Here is a 17,070-nt window from a genome sequence, read left to right as displayed (position 1 = left end):
ACAAAGGATGGTTCTATCTGTCTATTAGGTTGCTGAACATTTGAGTGAACTTTCACCTGTGTACATTTTCTCCATTCCTGCTTTTAACATTTTTAAGAAATGCAGTTGATAATGTGCTTAAAAGATAGACATTTTGGGGTGAGGTTTGTATAGGTAGAAACTGTACTTAGTTGTTTCTACATTGTGCTTTGTATTGTACTCATAAACCCCTTTCACACGAGAGCAATTTAGCAAGGGTCCCTTGCTAAATTGCATGGTTGTAAAGTGTAACAAAATGTACCTCGTGTGAAAAGGAAAAACAAATTCTACTGTCCAATTTCTCTTGCAAAAATCTTCTTAAACATCGCTACATTTTACAACCATGCTAAAATAAGCACGGGACCATAGGCAAATTGCTGTCGTTTGAATAGCACCAACACTTGGGGAAAGCCATAATGCCGCTCTACTACTATTTTACGCAAAGGATGAAACTCAAAACTTACATATGAATCTATAAAATAACGCTGTATTTGGATTGTGTTTGTTTTCCTACAAAAGTGGCTTTTTGCTTTATCAGTCTGAGCACAAGAGTACTGTATATAATTACAATGAAAGACTAAAGGGCCATACTATTTACAACCAGTCTCTTTGACTTTATAGGATTTAGCAGACCGTCAGAAAAGTTGCTGAATGTATTTTGGTTGCTTAGTAATGGATTTCAACAGTTAACATTATTTATCTGTGGATTATGAATCTGACGAATCTGGCTTCATTTGTTGCTTTTGTTGTCTTAGTTTTTCTGGTTTATCGAAATTGGTGTACGAAAAACATTTGAAAGAAAACAAAAAGAATCTCGTTTTCAAGAGACATTAAAACTAAGTTGTTAATTTTTTTATCTGATCTCATTAGTTAGCCACCTTTGGTTAGTTAGTAACTTGGACAATATACAAACACACATTCTTAAGATGATATAGGCCTACGCCTTATTTCCGCCAAACTATCATGCCGAATCATTGATGAAGAAACTGTCCCACTGAGCTGTCAAGTGACGAACCGTCTACTCGGAGTTTAAAATCGTCAAGTCATTGCCGAGCTGCGCTTCAAAATCAAATCTTTCCCAGGAAAAAAAATAAAAAAGAACATTATGAATAAGAATAAAGACATTAAGTTCATTCAAACAAACTTAATGACTCTGACTGAACAGTGAACTTCGAACCAGACTCTTTCACCCTAACACAAAATTACAACCGATCTGCATCGACTTGCCCGTATATTTCCCAAAGTCAACCTCACTGGGAGAAGCTCACAAATCACTCGTCATGGGAGAATTTCCAAAAAGAAAGCCCTGAAACCTAACTCCATCATTAGAAGATTGATTTCTATAGCTATAATAAACTCCATAGACTTTCAGGTTGTGGCAAGTAGGGGGTTGACTTTGCATTCGAGAGAGGCTCTCTTAAAGGAACATTACAGAATTGGTAAAAAAAAAACTCGTCTCAAAGATTTACATAAAACTTACACGAGTCTAATAATGACGATAGTACAAAACATCCCTCAAAATATTTTTGTCTGAATTGTCATATTTGATGAGAATTAAATAATTTCCCATTTGGAGTTTATCACTCAGTGAGCATTTTATCGTTATTATTTGTTTAATCGTTGTCGTGCAAAAATGTGTAATCGATTTTTCACTATTTTCTCGTGACCCAGATAGCCGATCGATCATAAACTTCTACAAGTTTGTAAGTCTATGCATATGGCGGATTACATAAAGTGCTTACACTGCTACCAACTCGTTTGTTAGCAAAAACCAATGTTGTAATGTTCCTTTAAGAATTTCATTTTTTTTTTCCCCCGTCAGACGGTGACTCCGCATCCCTTATGCGTTGAATTCACAAGACGCCGGTCCCATGAATCTTCCCCCACTACTGGCAGGTAATTTCGCTACATCCAAGATTTGTGATTGGAATTTCTCATTTTTGTACTCTTCTAAATGAGAACCACCCCCCCCCCCCCCCATGGTCCTCTTGATTGGGGTGTCTCAAACGAGAGCTAAATGAAAGGTTTAGATGGCAAATATAGGTCGTGTTTATACTTTTAGCGGTGTGTGTTTGTTGAAAGGCAGACCCATATTATGTTGCGTTTGCAATATTGAAATTAAAACCAAGACAAAAAGATGAGACAAAACAGTCATTGAGAGGTTGGGATCGTTGGGAGGATCGTGTGAAATAATCCACTGCCTGGTGTATGTTTGTCGTCGCCCCTTATTGTCGGAAAATGATTTGATTTGTTCAAAAAAAACATAACACGAAAACAAATGATATTAAATATATTTTAAAGACACTGGACACTATTGGTAAATATCAAAGATCAGTCTTCTCACTTGGTGTATCTCAACATGTGCATAAAATAACAAACCTGTGAAAATTTGAACTCGATTGGTCGTCGGAGTTGCGAGATAACTATGAAAGACAAAAACACCCTTCTCACACGAAGTTGTGTGCTTTCAGATGCTTGATTTCGAGACCTCAAGTTCTAAACTTGAGGTCTCGAAATCGAATTCGTGGAAAATTACTTCTTTCTCGAAAACTGTACGTCACTTCAGAGGGAGCCGTTTCTCACAATGTTTTATACTATCAACCTCTCCCCATTACCAAGTAAGGTTTTGTGCTTAAAATTATTTTGAGTAATTACCAATCGTGTCCACTGCCTTTAAATTAAAAGCTAGGTATACTTTTATTTTAACCATTCGATTGGTTGTTTTACTCTTATGTAGGCCTATAATATAGCCCTATGTTTATACACAACACAATTAACATGTGAAATATCGAACTGGGATCCTCACAGAAACAAAATAAACGAACTCTCCTGAAATCCAAATTGTGTCTCAAACATTCTTATCAAGAGGGGATGGGGGACACACAATATTTAAGATTCTTCCCTTGTCTTCCAGCTGGTGGTGGTTGTCTGCAAAGATACGCTCTGCTAGGGCCGACAAGACAGTAAAAAGCTTTGTTTTGTTTCATCCTAGTTACGTCATCGTATAAAATCCCGCATAATGTGAAACGGTCCGGATTGACACAACTTAAGCCTGGCCATTAAACAGCACATTCCATTCTATTAGACGCTCTTTGAAGGTTCCGATACTGTCATTTCCTCTATCAATTAAGTTAAACTCTTCTGCAAACCACTGAGGAACACATTTCTCATTGACCCTAGAATAAAACGCACCGCTTCAAATCCACTGATCCAAGTTTATAAATACCAGTTGAAACAATAGAATATGTTAGACTCTCTCAATGTGTTGGTACTGTGGGACAGGGTTTTGGTGTAGGAAATATCAACGTTTAAATCCTGCGTATGCCGTTTCAAACAGTTCTTGGTTTTGAAAATTTGTGACATTGAGATTGTTATTGGCAAAACGTGGAATGTTACCCCCCAAAAAATATAAAACGACATGAACATTTACATGAAAATAATCAAATTGATTCCTCATACTTTGTAACAACAACTTTGTCCAACAATGTTGCTCGAAAAGAGTGTGAACGTCTGTGTTTCGCAGATATTTTCTCATGGTTTGCGGCGTATAGCTTTCACGCTCAAAAGCATGGACCCTAAAAACCATGGGCAAGTTATGCTTCCATCCACACCGCAAATCAAGGCTTTTTCCCCGGCGTTAGAGCCGCGATCAGCCCGCCCAAACAAATTTTACGATCGTTTTTTACAACCGTCTCGCCATTTTATGGGCCAACATATGGCCAAAAAGAGGAATTTTCGGCAAAGACCAAAGGGTGAGGGAGTGAGAGATCGGAGTGGGTGCTTTGACAGGGGGCTAAAATTTACCCTGATCTGACCATGTTAGGAACACTTGAGCAGGGAATGAAAATAAACCTAGAGACTGGGGAAAGGTTGGAACTCGAAATCATGTCAGAGAGCTCTTGGGAGAATCTGGGGGTTTATTTGCACAATGTTCCTTTATACTCGACATGACAGTGTGGCTAATACTAACAGGATGGCGGTACATAATGATGTGTTTTTATTGCGGAGACTGTGAAGTGTCAGATTGAATGTTAGTGTTTATTGATACCGAACAATTACTCAATTCAAAAATCATTTGAATTTCTTTTCAACTTCAACATAGCTAGTGAATCCTATCGTAATTATTATATTACATCGTAGTCAAAAGATTGTTGTATTGTATTTGTAATAACTGAAACGATTCTAAACGATTATTCAATTGCGGTAGCTTTTCGTCAACATCTTCATTATTGTGACGCACTATCCTCACAAAGTTATTGAGAAATATTGAATATCAATGCTGAATCTTAAAAGTTGCAACTCATTGAAAAGATTCCGTACCAAATCTTTTTTGTATTAATGAAGTTACGGACTTGGTTAATATGAAACAAATACAGGGAGAAATGTTTTGATTTTACAGCATTTTAGCTGGATTGAAGCAAGGTGTAAGGCAATAAAGCGGGTACAATGGACAAGAAACCCAAACTTTTCTGTAAACCTTTATTTCTATCATGGTAAATTCTTGCTCCTCGGTCGAACCTTGCGCTATATGGTAAATCCAAGTAGTACGACGTGATCCCCATCATGGTTGAACGGAGACGAGGAAACCGTAAACAGATAGCGACAAATTGCACAACCTAACCGTATAGAGATAACAATACATATTACATCACTTGATTATCTATTTGCAAATCTTGGTACGGGGAATTCCGACTTCGGTCCGGTGCTAACGCCGGAGTGATTTCACAGTGCGGCAGGTGTAGCAAGCCGGCCCCGCGGCGGTGTCAGCGAGCATCTGGACGGTATAGCTCGTCAGGTGTGTCTCGGTCCCTGTCTACATGAACACGGCGCAATATGCGTTTTCCGTGTAATTTATACCATGTACCAAGTTTTAAGATTAGGATTGTACGCAATTTTGGTATTGGCATAAGTGAAATCAAACTGACTGTTGAGACGTGATGTAGCCATTTTCAGCCTAAAATATTTTACTTCAATCGAGATACCTGTGGAAAGGAAAAGGAAACACGTAACCTTTTTGATAATGGTGTGATAAACTTTCTTTAGTTTTACGCAGTGGCAAGGATAAAGCAACGAGACCAATTGATGTGCTTGCTACAGACTAGGTTTGTTGCATCGTTAGATTAGAAAGATTACAATTTAATGGTCGCATCGTCAAGAGACCTGCCTCGAAAGTAATACTTGAGCTTAGAAGTTAGATGACGGTTGCTAAGTTTATTCACTGCGTTTTCAGAAAGTGGCGTAGATGACTCTATTAGTTAGTATAGCGTATGATGACAGTTGCAGTTAGCATTCTCTCAGCGTTTTAGAATTGTTCAACAATTGTTTTTCTGTTTGGCTTTTGCTGACTGATTGTGTAGGACTATTAAAGGGCATGTAAAAGAACCCAGAACACATATCGTGGAAGAGTACGGGTTTAACCCCTGTGTTTCTGGTTTTAATGTTAGCACCCTTGTTTACAGGTTTCCTCAGGCTTCCGCACTACAGTGATTTGGTTCACGGAGAGGCATTCCTGGTTTCATTGCCATAAATAAATTATTTTAATTATAAATATATGTGTAGATGTATCATAGAACATACATGAAGGGGTACAACTGCACATCAACTCAGTCTTGGGATTCTGCCGAAAAACTAAAGCTGTCATTCACATTTGTCTACATTACAAAAACTCAAATCACCAAACCGAGGCAGCAAGTTAACTAGTCTAGTATCCTTGCTGGACCGACGTAACAATCCAACCAGAGTATACAGGAAACTTGACTGAGCCGTCATGGTCCTAAACAGCGAAACCAAAGTCCCTCTCATGTCAATGACTCCTGAAGAGGGAAAGTTTGCATCAGTGTCCGTCCAACGTCTCAGGATCCATAAAGTCCTGCCCCCATCCTCACATAGATCAATAAGAACAACTCTGCCGACTGTTATTGCATCCAAATTAACTAAAACCATACGAGCAAAGTTGCTGGTTATAAAGGCCTTCTATAACGGGAAGAGTGTACCGTCCCCCGGTCGCGACGCCCCCCGGTCAAGTCAAAACCATGACAATTGATATTTAGGGGTCTCCACGGTGGGAGTGCGCTCTTTCAGTAAGATCATATCCATACATTGGTATAATGATAGCTTATTAAACTAATGGCTAGTTTAACTTCATATTCCCCGACTGGATAAACGAATTACGACCACTAAAATTTAGCGCCTAAACATTCCCACCCTCCAAAGATTCCTTGAAAAAAAAATGGAAAGAGAAACACAAAATGCGTAGTCAAGCAAGCGTTAAAATTGCCAAAGGTTTTTACGCTTAAACTGTGTGACTGACTTTAGATACGGTTTTCTGACAGTGTAAATCAACTTGCCATAACACTCGCTTCATAAATGTCATAAGCAAGGAATGGTCGAATTAAATCATAAAATTGGTCGCGATAGCTCGAAGAATTAGGTCATGAAAAGGTTCAAGAATGATTTAAAGATGGTGATCTGCCACGGTTTGTTACTGGTGTAGTAATTTGAGTGATCTCATCTAAATGAAGTCGCTATGCGAGTATTTGATCCGTAAATTTTAATGATCATGTACTAATTGTGTATATTGTTTTTACCTTATGATTTTGTGATGAAAATCTGGGTTGGGTATCTTAAAGGTAGAATGTTGAGTGAAGTCTTAGAAATGTTTTGTTTTGTTTTGTTTTTATTTGATCCTGTAATTGTCTTCAAATAATAACGTCTAGTTTAAGAAACTTCATTTTAAAGATGCACTCATGCGCACCTTAATTGATTTGATATTAGGTAAAATATCTGCAGTATTTTCAGGGGCTTTCTAAACATCTCACTCCATCACGCCAAGCTTCGAAAACAGTGAGGGGTTTTTCTTTGAGGTGACACTTTTACCGGTTTGTTTCCCATACATGTTCAAAAATAAGTGCAGATGACAATCTGTCTTTAAGTTACATCATTTAGTTGCAATTCATCTTTCAAATTCCAGATGTCATGCTAGCTCTTAAAACAAAGTCTTCAAGTGGGCGTAAATCCTTGAAGAATCTTAGTTTGAACAAATGCATCTTCGAGCTGCCAAGGGTAGCTCTTAATCAAGGGTTTCTAATAAGCAGTTTCTAATAAGAGGCCCGGTTTGAATAAAAGCATCCTCCAAATTATAGAAGTCATCAAAACAAATAGGATTCATGTGAGCGTAATTAGTTGAAGAAGCTCAGTTTGAATAAAAACATACTCTAAGTTATAGATGTCATGCTAGCTCTTAAAACGGAGGTTTAAAAGGAGCGTAATTCCTCGAAGAAACTTAGTTAATGCATCTTCAAATTTCCAGATGTCATGCTTTACACAAATGTTTCAAATGATCGTAATTCCTTGAAGAAGCTAGTTTGAACAAATTCATCTATGTCATTATAGCTCTTAAAGCAATTGGACACTTTCGGTACAGACAAAAAATTAAAAGTTCACAGATTTACAAATAATTTACAGGGTTTACAGAAGGTAATGGTGAGGGACTTCTCTTGAAATATTATTCCATGAAATGCTTTTATTTTTGAGAAAACATTAAAACAATATCAATTCTCGACATCGAGAATTACGGATTTATTTTAAACACATCATGACACGGCGAAACGTGCGGAAACAAGGGTGGGTTTTCCCGTTATTTTCTCCCGACTCCGATGACCGATGAGCCTAAATTTTCACAGGTTTGTTATTTTATATATAAGTTGTGATACACGAAGTGTGGGCCTTGGACAATACTGTGTACCGAAAGTGCCCAATGGCTTTAAACAAAGGTTTCATATGAGCACACATCGAAGTGGCCCGGTTTGAATAAATGCATCTTCAAAATTCCAGATGTCATGCATGCACTTAAAACAAGGTTAAAAGTGATCGTAATTCCTTGAAGACACCTAGTTTAAATAAATGTATCTTCTAATTTCTAGAAGTCATGCTAGCTCTTAAAAAAATTAGGTTTCAGATAAGCGTAATTCCTTGAAGATGTCTAGTTTGAATAAATACATATGTCATACTAGCTCTTAAACAAAGGTTTCCAATGAAGGCAATAACATTCACAGACACTAATGTAGAATTCTCCCGGTCTCTGATTTCATCTTCAACCATCAATCGAGTAAAGATGAAGCCAGAAACCACAGTTAAACACTATCATCCATTCGTCATTATTATCATGCTCCCATGGTAATGCCTTCTAAATTGATATATAGTGTAAGTTCCCAACTATTCAAACCGATTGCATTTCAGTAAAGGGGAGTAGTAAGTGTTCTAAAAGGCTCTTTACTTTGATGTTGAATTGGGCCTGACATAACGAAGAAGATACCTGTAATATAAATTGTCTTCGTACTGAGATGATCTATTTACCAATCTTTGTAAAATATATTTGTTTATTAAAGGCCGAAGAAGTCATGTTCTAATCTTACTTTATTCCGTTTAGGAATATGAAAATAAAGCAAAGAACAGAATGGCAACATTCATCCGTTATGACCGTTTCACAGTCACACGTTATGAATTAACTGTTTTCACAATTATGTTTACTATGTTTCTTGGAAAAAAACTGGACTGTTCTCCATGGTGGTCTGTCTTCAAGCCGCACCGTGAGTTCTGAGACACAGATACACTGAGATGAGGAGGTACTAGAAGATGAAGTTAGTGAAGTTGAACAATAAGTAGCAGGAGACAGGTACCAACAGAAGATGTGCTAAGGACTTCACCCATCAGTAGTGGATGGACAATGCATTTTCTACCTCCATGATGAGGAGACGAATGTGGCAAATAACTACGTGTTCCGAACAATAAGCATCATATTATACTAGCAACAAACAACGAGACGTGAGAATCCCTGCATCCATCTAACTATTGATGGACACTGCCCGATGTGACACTATGACTATTTGGTTTGACTGTTCTTTTTCACATGCTGGACCATCTCTTTGGAATGCTCTCCCACTGAATCTCAGACAAGTTGACACTCTCTCCAACTTCAAAACAAACTGAAAACACACTTATTCAGTCTGATAAAGCATTAAGTACCACGTCATTAGCAGAGCTTTTCTACGCTCTATGAGTGTCTCTGACAAATATTTTTCTCAAAATTTCCATTTATTATTGTACAGCCAAACTTGTCTGAACCGAAGTGTCCACGATACATGTACCTTAAAGTTGCTTATGATGGTGGTCTTGGTGATGATACAAGATAATTCATGCTCATCGTCTTCATGGGGAATTTGTATTTATATTTGGATCATCAAAGTTGACACAGTGAGAGTCGCAAGAAATGTCTCCAAAATATGAGCAAAACAATTGAGTAAATTCTTCATCAATTAAGGGGTCTCCCTCATCCCCAGGGAGTCCCTGTAACTCCTCCTCCTCGATCCCATTCATGTCTTCCACAATTGTCCCCCAATTAACCAAGACGCTACATGAAAGTTCCGTTAACCAGTACATGGCGCGTGCCATTTTTCAAACCTGTCTCGGGCCATCGCTCCCGCCGATAAAACAGTTTAACGACCGGCGTCGTGGATCCGTCTACGGCCGGTCGAGGCAGAATCGAGTCCGTGAATTGGTAAATACTGAGTCAAACAGTATCTAGGACTCGGTTTGTGTGATGGGTTTTGCATCTGATGCGGTGATAGGACATAGGCCTAACTGTTAAAAAATTAGATCAAAAGTAAGTGCCTTGAACACGGTTGTCGTTCTTTTTCTGATAAACAAAACAAAATTCGGTGGCGTAACTAGGAGAAGGGGCAGGGGAGCAACACTTTCGTTCCACTGGTGTAAACAAAACAAACAAGATGGCTGCCCCCATTATGAACCTTGAACACCATTTTGTTCTCACCTCTATTTATACTTTTGTATTATACAGACTCAACTTCCAAGCAGAATTAGTTGACTCACAGAACTCGAAGTAGACTTTTATGCCGATTCGGATATAAAACATCCACGTTCTCAAGGGGGTGGTTCATCTTGTTTTACTCTCGCCGGATTCAAACCACAAAAACTCGCTGGATTTCAACCGTGTGATCTCTTTCCGCTACATTGGCTTTCTTTGACACTCAACCGATGTTTTATAATGTCATGTAGTGAATGTTGCAAGAAGAGCACTTTGCGTTTTATAAATTTGAAATCCACTGACACAATTCTCGCTTTTTAATAGACCTAGTTTGTGTTCAATTTGTTTATATACACAGGCAATGTGTAACGAAGAGTACGTTCGTGAAATTGAAATAATGTCACACATTTATAATCAATAAAAAGGGGTTACTTAGAATATACAAATAAACCATACTATAGCAACTTACAACATTTAATAATAATAATAATAACGAAGTATTATATAGCGCACGTATCTACCAAACAAGGTATTCAAGGCGCTGAGTATATACAACCTTTAGAAAGATAGGTTATTGTAGTGATGAATTTTGAGACCCAATATAGTTAGCACCTTGTAAGGGTTTACAAGGAAGGTGCTACGGCGCATACAGCAGCCACAGCCAGGAACACCGGGGCGAACCCCTTCTCTTTTCGACAAAGTGCACTGGGTTCTTTTACATGCGTTACACAACACATGGGACCAACGGCTTTACGTCCCATCCGAAGTGATGGTTAAGTGTCTTGCTTAAGGACACAAGTGTCACGGCTTGGGATTCGAACCCATACTCTGCTGATCAGAAACACCAGAGTTTGAATTCGGTGCTCTTAAACCGCTCCGCCACGACACTGCCCCTGAGAATTCTGCAAATGAACGAAGCACCACTGGGGTGCTTTTTGCAGGTACCCATGGTTATATTATGACAACTACCCTTTTGTTTCATTGGCCTGATGAATATAACCATGGGTACCTGCAAAAAGCTCCACTGTGGTGCTTTTTTTCATTTGCAGAATTCTCCGGGGCAGTGTCGTGGCCGATTTACTATAAACAAAGGACTCCTTTCGCCATGTACATACACTATATTATATCAGTGTATAATATCGGTGCTATACAGATTCAATGGAACCACTATTTATTAATAATTGGGGGTACACATCCATACATAGGCCCTATCTTGGCATTATAATTGTACAAAAATGATGGGTATACTGTGTACAAATTGCGGCCTATCGTAAGTGTATGCAAATTTGGGTATTATAAGGATACAAACATTAAATTATTGGAACTCTGGTCCAATTGTATCACTCCTTCAACTTACCCGTCATCATACAGAATAGATGAATATTGCTACGTGACATATTTATGACAACTACCCTTTTGTTTTATTGACCTAATTAATACAACCATGGTTACCTGCAAAAAGCTCCACGGTGGTGCTTTTTTCATTTGCAGAATTCTCCGGGGCAGAGCGACAAGAATATAATTATTTTAAGAAAATTGGTCCTCTTTTTAAATCAACGTGACCAAGCCGTAGCTGGCAGGCAAAATAGTCAGGCTTATGTTCATTGAAGATTATTGTTTCATAACGTTATTGTATACACGGAACGTGACAGCGAGGTGACAAAGGTATAAACTCATTAACGGTAGGGTCATCAATTATTTGTCTTCAACAAAATGTTGATTTATGTTACTACTATTGAAATTGTCAAGAAAGATACAAAAAAGTCACCCTGCGAAAGTTTTACCTAAATACAGTGTCTACTTGAAACAAAAAAAAACAAGGACAAACTTTTCATCACAAACGTCAAGCCACATAATGAGGTGATAGCGTTTTTTGTGATTTAAATTTGTTAATACATACTTTTATTGATTTCAAATAAACGGTACATTTGAGACAAAATAATTTCGCTTGACGCTTACAACAACAATGCCATCTTTTTAGCACTGGCTTTCAACAAAATTGTTGGGGTCACTACCAAAGTATGAGCCCACATTTACCATTCCTTGGATATGGTCTGTTTTTCTCTTGTAGAGTATTCTATTCCAGGGTAAATTTGGAAAAAAAATTCACGACTCTGGGTCACGCTTACGGCAGTGGACACTATTGGTAATTACTCAAAATACTTATTAGCATAAAAAACTTACTTTGTAACGAGTAATAGGGAGCTGTTGATAGTATAACACATTGTGAGAAAGAAGTAATTTTCCACTGAAATATTTCGATTTGATTTCAAGACCTCAGAATTAGATTTTGAAGTCCCGAAATCAAACACCTGAAAGCACACAACTTCGTCTGTCAATGTTGTTTTTTCTTCCAACGTTATCTCGCACCTTCGACGACCAATTGAAATAAAATGTTCATTACCAATGGGGGGGGGGGAAGCCGTGAAAAACAAACCGGCTACCATGTAAAGTACTGACACAGATTTGCCGTCTTTATTCTTAATCATTCTGCAAAGAAATTGTATTTTGATGAAACAGGACAATAGAAAGAAGCTTTCGGCCGCCAAATACCCACTCGGTAGTGAATCAAAGAAAGGGCTGCGGTTGACGCAACGCGTTTGTTATTATGACGTTTGCTGCAAAACGCTCGGCATGCTCATAAATGTTGATTGACTTTCCTTAATGTCTTCATATCGTGTAAATTTGTAAATATTATTATAAAACTTACGTTACAAAGTTATATGATATGTCTTTTAACACCCTCTGATGTTAATTGTGATTTCTTTCTTCTTCTTTTTGTTTGTAACATCCATGGTGTCCATCTTACATCCCCTAGTTTTTGCAGATAACTTAATATTAACAGTCAAGACTTGTTGGTTTAATATTTATTACATGTGTATCGGATGAGGCGGTACTCGTTTCTTTTAACACCTAGCGAGCTTCGGGCTATTCCCATCCCCTGCACTCAGATGAGATGTCCTTGTCTTGCAAACCTCAGTCTCGGTTCTTTCCAACAAACACAAAAAAATACAACCTGGTGAAATAGAATCAAATTACCGCGTCGTAATTGTGTCTTCGGCCGACCTGGGACGGGGAAAAAGAAATAGCTGAGGAAACAAAACAGCCTGTATCCCGATTAAATATTCATGTGCAAGCTTGTATACTTTTATTTGCTCTCTCGGTTTTCATTTAGCAAGTTGAAGAAATGAACGGGCGAAGGGCAATTGGCACACCCGCATGTTGGTCGTAAATTTTCCCCGGGAAGGAACGGCGTTGGACGGCGGGGCAATCAACGAGCGGGTCGGTACGTTCTTTGAGTCCCAGTCGGTGAAATTGTTGGTCATCTGTCGTTTGTCCGAAACCCGATCACCCACGTCTGTGCCGTGTGTGGAGTGATACACTGGTGCCATATGCGGACCTTGAGATCAGGAGAGTTTGTTTTGGACTTGACTTGACTGACCCAATGACCTTTGACCGTACCCTCTCTCCCCCCCCCCCCCCTTTCTAATGACGCATTCCTAAGTAGGGCGAAGTTTCTAATGAAACCATATCTAGTTTGGGTGATAATGAAAACAGACTTTCTTTTCGCATCTAAATATTTACTTTGAAATCGCGAGAGTTAAGGAGCAATCAGAATGAGCGCAGACTAATGGTCTGGTTTCCTGACTCATTATACACACAGGTCTACTCATAATCACATCAGACATGATATTCTTATACATTAGTCAGTTTTCCGATTGTTTAGCCCTTAGAAAAATCTTAGAAATTTGTGATGAAATAACTTGATTTGTAGGTCAGCCCTTGTACCCCGCAAATTAAATGTCCTATAGGTCCAAATACTTGTCAAATGGAAGAAGGATACAATTTCGCCATTCACTCAACCTTACTTGTAAACAAAGAGCATCGATTTATTTGCCATTTCATAATTATGCAGAGATTCGGGTAAAATCTGAGATGCAACACAATACATGTAATCTTACATAAAAAAAGACAATGCCAAAGAAGAGAGTTACACTTATTTGAAATATTGAAATGCAATTTTGTTTTCATTGTAAACATTAGCAGTGGGTGTTGCATGCTTTATGTCAGACTTTGTTTTTGTGCCGATTGTTTGACAAGCACGACCTCAACGTCGACTTGAAGGTCAGGGAAGGTCCCATTTAATTGCGAAAATAAATATGAAACCATGCATCACCAAAATAGTCCACAATAAATCAATAATGCTATACAAATAATGAAAACCGCAGATGGGTTGAGGGATGGTCGATTGGTGGCGCTGTTTCAAGTACCGTTATTTGACACTGCTCTGACATCTGTTGTATGTGTTTTCTTATGTATATGTTACTCTGGTATGATGATACTTGGGCGCTGTGAATCTGTTGCAGAGTGTGACATAAATCATAAAAATTGCTCTTCCAATATTTCCTTAAAATTAATTACGATTTATGAAGTATTTTACAGCTTCGGTCTTCAAATTTGATAGCGTAATTTAATTTATTACGATTAGATAGTGCTGTTTCATTCGCGCTGAAACAAAATAAGTTTCATATTTTATTTCATGGCGGTGATTAATTGTGTTCTTCACACATGTAATAAACAACTATAACAGTACATAATGTATACATCATCGGGTTACCGATGGTGTATAACTTATTATGTTTCATTTAAATTTGAAATAAACACCACCGGGGCTTGTAACATATTCAAGAGAAAGCCAATTTTCTAATTATACCTGAACTTAATAGGTATTGAGACAGAACACCCTCCCCCCCCGACTTGAACCCGGAACTAAATTGCTCGTCATTAAAGCACTCGGGTTCGCCACTCTAAAAAGGCCAAAACTCATGCGCCAAACTAAACCTAATATCATTTTTTGTAGGCCCTCAAATATTTTTGAATATTAACGTTTTGAGGTCATGCAATTAATATGTAATTATAAGAATAATATATCAAAGCGTGTGAGTCCTTGTTTACCTTTTTGGGAATATTCGACAAATTTGGGCTTTAAATTGTGTCCTATTGCAATTTGTCACATTAAAGGTGCATTGTTACATTTGGGGTGTTTTTTCTGGGTTAATTAGCAATAATCCAAAATGGCTGATTTGCCAAAATTTGAAAAGAAATCTGAAGTTTAGTGGTCAGAAAGTATATTGATCTAATTTCAAGCGACTCTAAAATGAATGCGAATTGTTTAATATTAAGCATATGGCATTGGTTACTGTGTGAGTTAATAGTGTGGTACAGCCACACGGCGCTGTCACAGCATGATAATGTGACAGCGCCACCATGCGGCAGAAGCGATAACTCAATATCGCTTTGAAACATGGGTTGCCTAATAATCTTGCTGTTGTGTAACTTTTATAGGGATTTATATTTGTTTTCCGTGCCAAATGTTATAACATTTCATTCGGCATATCAGCTTTGTGAGCTCGAGAACAACAAGTATTCGTAGAGCCTATGCCCTTTTCATCTAACCGAAGATTGGAGCTAAAACCCAGACACCGAATGAGGCAGAAGTTATCTTTTCAGTTATTATTTTGATAACTCATGGTGGAAGTCATAACACCATTATCATATTGAGGAAATTACAACTTAATTTTAATGGCTCTTCACGTGATATTAATACCTGCACAATATTTCACAAAATGTTTATATAAAAAAACATCTCAATCTTTCTAATAATATATTTTGTTATCAATATAAACCACAAGGGAAACTGACTGGGTAAATTTGTAAATGATTTTTGGGGTTGAACAAAGAATTGACTAGAGTGGGATTCGAACCAACGACCTCCGGATTAACGTGCCGGCGCTCTACCAACTGAGCTATCTAGCCCTATATTGGCGGTGTCCCTATTTTGTCAATATCTTTGTTCGGGGGTGCCAGTCAGAAGCCATACAACCGTTAACTGCCGTGTAGCCAGGGATCACACCCAAATTACGATACAACCTGGGAAGCGGCAGCTAGGGGATCACCTTAAGGGGATGCGACTTTTTGTTTCAGATATCAAGAGATTCTGTGGCAGGAGATTCTGTTCCCCATACGGTAAACTGTGTACAAACTTCTTCTGATAGCGCCCTCTATAGCGCCCTTTTTTTAATCCTCCTCGTGTTAATTGTCCAATCACCGGGGGACAGATTTCCCTATGACACCCGCTCACCCGCTCACCCATAAAAATGGCAGCCAATCAGAAAACCCGTAATATCCCTACAGTCCGTATCGACATTGACAACCTCTGTGCCAGAATTGATATTATTGTGTGTAGATCCCCTGCCAAACGACACGGGCTCGTTTTGTGGAGTTTGTACTGCACTGGGTGACATAATTTAGAAGGAGATTAGGGCGAAATCGCGAAAGAATGTTAGCGTTATAAAATGAGAACTGTCAAACATATCAATATGAAGAATGGACTGTAATTAAGACTAGGCTGAAAGTGTATTGACTGGTGACGTAGTGTTTATTTTTAACTAATATTCACTGGTAGGAAGGCGTAACATCGACTTGCACGGAGGGACTGGGAAAGTCTACGAACGTCACAAATCAAGACAAGATAGATGAGTCGGCATTGCATGCCACTGACGGCATGGAAGGCAGGCTGATTCAGTTTTATGTTTACCTACTTAGAAATGTGAATGCTGCCCCCAGCGGCTAGGTTTGGACAAGCCCCTGATCACCGGCTACTCACCCTAAGATTTTAAACATCACAGATGCAAATTAATCTGTAATGAATAAATAAAACTATTCAAAGATTCATTAATATCATACATATCCGACATGCTACAACCGTATGTCCCACCGCGTTCCCTACGCTCTTCCTCAGAGAACCTCTTGGCTGTACATCGCACCGTCTCCAGAGCTGGTTCGCGTGCTTTTTCTGCTAGTGCTCCAAACCTGTGGAACTCATTACCATCACATCTTCGCCATGCAACTTCACATAAACAATTAAAAAAACTACTTAAGACTCACTTGTACAGAAATACTTGACTCGTTTACTTCACTTTACATTGGAACATCTTGGGTTTGGATTTCTTTCTTTGTTGCATCTTCTGTAGGCGCTTTGTAACCTTGGGAAAAAGGCGCCTCATATAAATGCTGATATGTATGTATGATATGTATGTATGTATCACTAAGACGACAGCGTCTTACACAAAGTTAAGATGAAAGTTGGGCAACCCTTCATGACTTGGTGTAATGAAACAGATGGATTTTGTCTTCCGTGTTGAGCCTTTTAGATGACTAAAAGAAAA

This window comes from Asterias rubens, chromosome 3 (assembly GCF_902459465.1).
Source record: "Asterias rubens chromosome 3, eAstRub1.3, whole genome shotgun sequence".
NCBI classification, from domain to species: domain Eukaryota; kingdom Metazoa; phylum Echinodermata; class Asteroidea; order Forcipulatida; family Asteriidae; genus Asterias; species Asterias rubens.
The sequence above is the reverse complement of the archived record's forward strand: the minus strand, read 5'-3'. Positions refer to the sequence as shown.